Source organism: Felis catus, chromosome E1 (assembly GCF_018350175.1).
Source record: "Felis catus isolate Fca126 chromosome E1, F.catus_Fca126_mat1.0, whole genome shotgun sequence".
In the NCBI taxonomy this organism is placed as follows: domain Eukaryota; kingdom Metazoa; phylum Chordata; class Mammalia; order Carnivora; family Felidae; genus Felis; species Felis catus.
In genome coordinates this window covers 57,113,886-57,122,199 of record NC_058381.1, presented here as the reverse complement: position 1 = coordinate 57,122,199, position 8,314 = coordinate 57,113,886, and the positions used below count along the sequence as shown (strand labels likewise).

The window sequence follows — 8,314 nt, the reverse complement described above, 5'->3', positions numbered from 1 at the left end:
CCTCTTCTCCCCGAGTGGTTTCAGACCGAGGCATGGAGGCACAACTCCTAGCTAAGAACATGAGGCTTCCCCAACCTGCTTGATGGGCAAATTCAGTCCCCAGATTAAAAAACATGTTCTCGTATTCCTAAATTCGTTGACTTGGTCTTATGCCCACCACACTTGGAAGGCTTTCCCAGCTTCCAGAACCTCAAAACATCCGTGTAGATTTTCTTCTAGTACTTCGATGATTCCTTTTTTTCCACATCGATATCTAGAAGCCAGCTGGAATTAAGTTGGGTATAAGGATAGAGGCAAGAGGCAAGATGTCGAGACAAATCTGTGCTCCCCGGAGTCACGTAACGCGGCAGCTCTTGCGTCACACCTGACAGGTACCGTTCGCACGGCTGGGACGCCCCTGGGAGCCCGTGCAAGGGCCAAGCAGGTGCAGGCCAAGCACAGAGACGGCGGAGTCGGGCAGGACAGCGGCGTTCTCCGAGGCGAGTAGCAGACAGAGAAAAGCAGGTGTAAAGCCCTGAACCTGGAGACACTGCCAGACCTAGGAAGCAGAAACAGGAAGGAGAGCCCTCAAGGGGACAGCCCAATTGGAGAGCAGTGGGGAGAATTGAGAAGGTTAGTGTAACGGCAGAGTCTGCCCGAGTGCCGGGCAGCCTGGCTGGAGCTGTTTCTGCTGCAGCTGGGATGGGCATTTCCGGGACAGCAAGGGGTGGGCTTTGGGGGTCTGACATCCTGCCTCGGGCTTAGTCTAGCTGAGAAACCTAACTACCTTTCTGCAAAAGCCTTCATTTCCTGCTTTGTAAACTAGAAACAATGCTCGACCCTGGGGTTGCTGAGGATTAGCTGAACATTCAGTAAGCTCCCTGGACGGTGCCCTGTGCGGGGAGAGCCTAATATGTTAGTTCATTTCTCTTCCCTCCCTTTTCCTTTGCATTTCACCGGAGGGAAGCTAAGGCTGGGAAGCCAAGGATACATTGTTTCTTCGGGTAAAAAGGTTGCAAGGCATTCTGGGTGGGTTGCTCTTGGGGCCAGAGATGTTCGGCAAGATTGTTGGGTGTGGGTGTTAGAAAGCAGGGTTTCTCTATGGCACCCACCCTGGAGGGGAACGGAGCCCCAGCAGCACCTGCACGGCCCTTCCCCGGGGTACCTGTAGCCTGTGGGTGTCTGTCTGCATCGAGGGAAGGATCATGGGGTCCGAAGCTCTGCCCCCAGGACCGTGGGGACTTAGGAAGCCAATCTGGCACCAGCTGCTTGGAGCAAAACAATTCCCACGTGGACCCATCTCCTGGGTGTAAAATAGACGAACGGGCAAAGCCCATTTGTAAAGGTTGCGGGAGCACCTCTCCAGCTCTCCAGAGGGGGGCGCTCGCAGGAAAGGATGAATCACTGAGCGGAGACACAAATAGCCCATTGGTGTCTGTCTGAGAGTCAGGTCTTGGAATCATCTTGGAATGCGACACGGACATAAGGTGCCCTCTCCTTCCATGTTTTCTGGTTGCGTTAGAGAGAAACAGAGAGGGGGGCGCCTGGGTGGCGCAGTCGGTTGAGCGTCCGACTTCAGCCAGGTCACGATCTCGCGGTCGGTGAGTTCGAGCCCCGCGTCAGGCTCTGGGCTGATGGCTCAGAGCCTGGAGCCTGTTTCCGATTCTGTGTCTCCCTCTCTCTCTGCCCCTCCCCTGTTCATGCTCTGTCTCTCTCTGTCCCCAAAATAAATAAACGTTGAAAAAAAAAATTTAGAGAAACAGAGAGGGAGGGAGGAAGAGAGAGATGACCGATGAAGGGGGAGGGGGGAGGGTGCGCACGTGCCCTAAGGAAGGACGCTCAAGATGATAAAATGAAGCCCAATTTTTGTCCCTCTAGGGGTGCTCGTCGCTGAAGCCGCTACGGATGTCAGCAGATGTCAGCGCTCACGTGCAAACACAGTGCTCCGTAGTCCTGCAGCCACAGCCTGAGGACGGTCACATGCCACCCATGTGTAGGGACCGGGTTCCTGCCGCTCGCGGTCCTTCGGTCATGGTAGAAGGGGAGCAGAGTGTTTAGACCCACGCCCTGGCGCCTGCCATATCTCTCTCCTACCTGCTGGGGATGCCCCTGCGGGACAGACGTGTGTTCATCAGACGGATGTCCCTCTGCGCACAGGGGCTCTCTCCGCATAAGTGCCCAGCGCCGGGGGTGTTAAGGAGGTGCATGGGGGTCCTTTCCAGGGTAGGCTATGGCAAGCCCTCCGGGGGGCTGTCAGCCTTTGTTGCGCTGGTATTCTGGCTCTAACCGAGGGTCCCTAGAGCAGAGATGCTGGACAGTCGTGGGACACGGTTGGAGGGAGGTATGACCTAGCTGGAGTCAGAGGGAGCCAGACGTCGTCCCCAGAGATGGCTCGTGCTGCCATGACTCGGCAGCGACCGGGCACGCTTCTGATCCACCGGCGATGCCTTGCTAATGGGTCACCAAGCGTCATCAGCGTAAATCTTTTTTGTCTGCTGTCTGTCCTCACCATAGAGCTTGGGTTCCGTGAATGCGGGGAAGGTTTTTGTGAAATTATTATGTCCTCAGTAATTAGAGCAGGGCACAGAGTGGTACCGGGGATATTTCGGGAATGGCCGAAGAAAGGAATGAGCAAGGAGGACAGTGGACGCTCCCGAAGGCAAGGTGCCGGGGTCTGAGAGCCACATCTCCACGGACCGCGGCCCTGTTTGGGTCCTTTGCCTCCCTCTGCCCGAATGGCCTGGGTGGTCTCTGAGGTCCCCAGGGCTCAGACCGTCCTGAGGCTGCCTGCCTCCTCATCGCTCGTCCAGTTGTTGTGGAACTCTCCTTTATTTTGTTTTTCGGTGGCAGAGATGACAAAGGACAGGGAAGATTTAGCCTCCAGGCCCTTGGTTTGCTTAACAGGTTTAAGGGAAAAGTCACTTCTCCAGCCCACTGGGAGGCTGGCTTGCAATTGCGTTGGTTATGGGTAAATGAACACGCAAAAGCCGCCCTTGGCCTGGAGAAAGCCCGTGGTGCCTGAGAGGGAGTGGGGTAAACGCAGGGGGGAGCATAGATAAAGGGCACTTGGGGCCTTCCAACATCCCCCCCTCCCCCCCACCCCCGCTTTCAGAGGTGGGAGGCGTGGGGACAGGGTGGCCGTCCCTTTGCCCGACCACGTCGGTCCCCAGCACCAGGTCTGCGCGGTGGCCGAGACTTCGTGTCCGGGAGCCACCTGCTGGGCCGGGAGGGGCGTTTATTTATCAGTGTGAAACACTCCACCCTCCCGAGTGTTTTATGGGATTCCCAAACCATGGCAAGCAGACGAATGTTCTTCCCCCAAGCTTCCCTCGGGAGAGAGAGAGGAAACACACGAGGATGGGAGAGATGAAAAGCTTTTTTCTCCCCCTTCCCCCACCCCCTCCCCCCTGCAAAACCGGGACTGCACTTCAGATGAAAATAACGCGTCTTGAAGGTGGTGATAAGGTAGAGGCGAAAATTGCCCCCGCGCTGTTTAAGACGGTGCTTCCGGCTTATCTCTGCGGTGCCCGTCAGGTGGAGACGGCATTTGCTGCCGACTGAGAGAGCCCAGAGTGTGGAACAAAAGCTGTCTTTTGAAACACGGTCTCTGAGAACATTGGCCTATTTTTTTTTTAAGTGTTTAATTTCAAGGCTTCAACGCCTTCTTTTTTTTTCTTCTTCTTCTTTACAATTTTTTTTTTCTCTACAGTAGGCGACTGTGGGGCGCAAACAAAATGTGGCCGCCGATTAGGGCTGTGTCTCGCTTGCTCGTCCAACTGTTCTGTCTTTTGTTGTGCCGTGAATGCGTTTTCCTAAGCCACTTGGCTTCTCGGATGCTGTGTGTTTCATTTGCCTCGAACATTCCTGCAGATCAGGCCCTTTTAGACCAGCGTCTCGTTAGGGCCTTGTATGATTGCACAGGGAGTGAGGCCGCGGGTCCAGGAGACTGGGTAGGGGTGAGGGCGGTCTGCTGGCCCGCTCGGCTGGCTCCACGCCTGCCCCTCCAGGCCGTCTGACGGGGGCTGGGCGTCTCAAACATCTTTCCCCGGTCAGTACATCCCTGGCCGCCAGGCTTTTATCTCCCCCCCCACCCCCCAGGCTCTTGGGCAAAATATTTCTTTAACATACTAAAAAGCGGACCACTTGACCCACAAAAGCCTGCCTTTCTAGAACATTCCTTTACACTCAGAACAATTGTTTGGACCCCTGTCCTTCAGAGGCCTGCCGGGATGAATCGGGCAGTGAGGGCATCTTCTGAGTTCTGCCGATTTTGAGGGGTTTCTGCTCCGCTGAGGGGCGTCTGCTTGGTGGTGTTGACCCTAAAACATGCTCCATACAGCCGCCCCCATAAATGCAGCAGGTGCCTGACACCCGTGAGGGCCTTGGGGGACGGTGAGACAGGGTGGGGCCTGGGGACTGATCTGGGGCCACTCCCGGGGGTAGGGACATCTCTGTAGCCTTTTAAAGACAGGGGAGTAATGGAGCTGAGTGTGGGAGGTGAGCGAGCCAGATGTGACGGACATTTTGAGGTCAGAGCGGGCAAACCCGGCGTGGAGGGCCCACGGGACATCAGACACAAGTGGACTTTGCTCTTGACCCCGAGGGAAGATGGGAGCCCGATGATGCATGATCCGTCTGAGGGTTGCCGTGGACAATAGTGTCCCCTCCTCAAAAGACGTACTCAAGCCCTAACCTCCTGTGAACGTGACCTTATTTGGAAACAGGGTCATTGCAGATGGAATCGAGCCAAGTTGAAGGTATACTTGATTAGTGTGGGTTGGGGCTCTAATCCAGTATGACTGGTGTCCTTACAAGAAGAGAAGACACACACACACACGCACACACACGCACACGCACACACACACATGCCCACAGGGACGAGGCCGTGCGGATTGCCCACAGCTCCCAGAAGCCAGGAGCGAGCAGGCATGGACCAGTCTGTGTTAGGGCCGCCAGAAGGAACCAAGCCCGCGGACTCCTCGGTTTTGGACGTGTGGCCTCCAGAACTAGGAGAGAGTACTTCCTGATGCTTTAAGTGACCCCCTTGTGGCCATTTGTGACGGGAGAGCGGCAGGAAACTCACACGAGGGCCTGCTGTGGGCCGAGGCTTCATATCCCTCTCCGTCGGATTCTGACAACAGCCCAGAGGTGGACGGTGACTCCTTTTCCAAGATGTTCCGAGTGAGCGGCAGGGTCAGGATGGGAACCCTGGCCACCTGATTCCTCAGAGGGCCAGCCCGGGGCAGAGATAGCTCTGCGCCTCTCGTCTCCTGCCCGGACACAAACCCACTCCCGCGTCTCTGCCTCTGGAAGGCTTCTGCCCTCGCCCCCCCCCCCCCACCCGCCCCTGCACACGGGGCCAACTTCTGCTTTCTGCATCCCTCTTGGACTTTGGCCACCCTGCCCTCCACACCCCCTGGCCTCCGGTGGGCAGAGACGTGGAGGCCTGGATGCCAGGGGGAAGCTGAGCTCTCCATCTGAAGTTGGAAACCCTCCCGCAGACAGGGGGCAAGCGCCCACGGGTGGGGTCCTCCGCAGGATGAACAGCTGCATCCGTTCCCCCTCAAGCAGGTCCCCCAGGGCCACACCAAGCCTGTTGCTGTCAGAGGGCCGGGCCTGGGTTTGCCCCGTGGAGACGTGGAGACGAAACAAGCTCAACTACAGCATTTCAAAGGCGCCTGGAATTTCTGGTCTCTGTTTTGGAACACTCCTCCTTGCGGTAAGTCCGGGAGCCACTAGATGGCAGTAAAGACCGAGGCTGGACCAGTGTCACGGCCAGGGGCTGGACCAGGCAGGGGGTGGGAGGGGGGGAGACCCAGAAAACCCATTGCGGGAAAAGAGAGGGCACTCGAGGGCACTCGAGCCACCGCTGTCCGTGAGGGACCCAGGAAAGGGGACGGAAGGATCAACGTGCAGTGAGGCTGGGCTGGGAGCCTGACGATTGGACGCACAGGAGCCTCTTGGAAGGAAGTCGGTCGGAGAGTCCACCTGGTTCCTTCATTTTGAAACAGGTGACTTTCCAAAGCCCCAGGCATTTTTCTCAGGGATCACAGGGCCCAAGGCTGCTCGCCAGATGGTGCACATCTGTGTGTCAGGCCAAGGAGACCCAGGGAGATGGCGGCAGTGGGGGGGGGGTGGCCACAGCAAGGCAGAGCTAGGGGTACTGAGGCACGTGGGCCTGGAGGACAAGCCTACCAGCTAGTGACCCCAAACAGGTGACTTACCCCTTCCTCACCTGTAAATTGGGGTGATGACAGGCAATGGGGTAACCATGGCGGGGTTACATGAGAGAGTGGAAGGAAAAGACGCACAGGACCGGGTACCCAATTCAGCCCCGAGCCCGTGCTGTTAGCAGAATCACCAATTCCATCATGCTTGTTCTTCTGGGGTTTTTTTTTAAGTTGTTGTTTATTTATTTTTAGTAATCTCTTCACCCAACGTGGGGCTCGAACTCACGACCCCAGAGATGAGCCCCTGACTGAGCCACCCAGGTGCCCCCATGTTATTCTTGATAGCATAGGGTTATCTTAGAAGAGGAGTCAGGTGTAGGGGTACCTTGTTGGGCATCTGACTCTTGATTTCGGCTCAGGTCATGGTCCCAGGGTCGCGGGATCAAGCCCCTGGGTCGGGCTCCACGCTGAGCATGGAAGCTGATCAAGATTCTCTCTCTTGGGGAGGGGTGTCTGGGCGGCTCAGGTGGTTAAACATCCAACTTCGGCTCAGGGCATGATCCCGCGGTCTGTGAGTTCGAGCCCCGCGTCGGGCTCTGTGCTGACGGCTCGGAGCCTGGAGCCTGCTTCGGATTCTGTGTCTCCCTCTCTCTCTGCTCCTCCCCCGCTCATGCCGTGTCTCTCTCTGTCTCAACTATAAATAAGACATTTTTCAAAAATTAAGGTTCTCTCTCTTGGGGAAAATGGGTGATGCATTGAAGAGGAGGGAGCTTGTTGGGATGAGCCCTGGGTGTTGTATGTAAGTGATGAATCATGGGAATCTACTCCCGAAGCCAACGGCACACTGTATACACTGTAGGTTAGCTAACTGGACAATGAATTATAGTAAATAAATAAATAATAATAAAAAGAGAAGAAAAATGGTTCTACAAATATCTCCAGCTTCATTTCCTTGAGCACGACCTACCTATTCTGACCCTCTAACATTCCCCTTTCAGGGCTCAATATGCTGAATCCTGAAGACACAAGATGCCAGGACCCAGGGCTAATGGGACACAGAAGACAAGGGCTGCCCGAATAAATACCACCACCGTTCAAAAAAGAAAAAAAAAAAAGATTCTCTCTCTCTCTCTCCCTTTGCCCCCCCCCACTCTCTCTTGAAATGAAAGTAATAAAATAATAAAAATAAATAAAGAAGATGAGTCAGATGTGAAAAAAAAAAAAAAGCAAAGCAAACCAAATCTGACTCTGTTTCGCTGCACACTCTGAACGCAGGATGCCCAGCTTTGGATTGTAGTGCGATCCACCCGGCCTCTTCCAAGATGCTTTCCAAGTTGTCCCTTCCCATGGAGGGCTCAGCTTTGCCCGTAGATGTACGCAGGCTCCCTCCCTGAAAGTCAAGGAGGGCCCAACGTGCGGGGGCATCAGGCGGGGGGCTCCACCTGCCTTTATCTGTGATGATGGAAAGTGATACAGGAGTTGTGTCCTGAAGGGGCCCCAAGGTCAAAGCCAAGAGAACAATCCCCAAGCCGGACATCGGCCTCAGGGCTGGGTTGAGAGTGGGAGCCACCGTGTGGGAAAAGATGAGGCCGGGCAGAAGGTCTAGGAGGACTTGGAACCCGGAGGGCCACCCAGCTTTGGGGACAGACCCCAAAGAGAAAACACGGGCCGTGTGGCGGCCTTGACGGTCATTCTGCAGCTTGTTTGGATGGCTGATTGACAAGGCCGAGCAGCGGCGTGCGGGCCTAAGGGAGAGTATTGCTTGGTTCTGGACATGGGGGAGGCTTGGGGGTTAGGTCAGAGGCCCGTGTGTCCCTTCCAGGAGCAGCTCCACACAGAGCGATCGCTTTCAATAAATACTGACAAAGTGCCAGCAAGTAAGAGCGTGAGGCCTCCTGGTCACCTTGAACGGGGTGCCCTTCATTCACCACACACTCGTTAGATAGGATCCTTCTGGGTTAGTTAGCTCGTCAGATCCTTGGGATCCTCGAGAGAAGTACCACTTACGTTTGCCAGAATGCCTGGCCACGTTCGGTTCCCCTGGGCCAAAATCAGGACCATCCTACAAGATGCTTCCTGGGGTCTTTGGACCTGGTGTTGGCAGTGATGACAAGGCAGCAGGGGAGGTTAGTTCTTTTCTTTTCTTTTTGTTTAATGTTTACTTC

At 55.6% G+C, this 8,314-nt stretch overlaps 1 long non-coding RNA gene across 1 annotated transcript; it reads left to right on the top strand.

The window, feature by feature from the left end:
- The first annotated feature begins 1,018 nt into the window (after positions 1-1,018).
- Positions 1,019-7,251, top strand: LOC109494127. The gene is made up of 4 exons (XR_002148701.3): positions 1,019-1,466; positions 1,858-1,972; positions 5,551-5,698; positions 7,148-7,251. It is a non-coding gene; the product is annotated as an uncharacterized LOC109494127 (long non-coding RNA).
- The last annotated feature ends 1,063 nt before the right edge of the window (positions 7,252-8,314 follow it).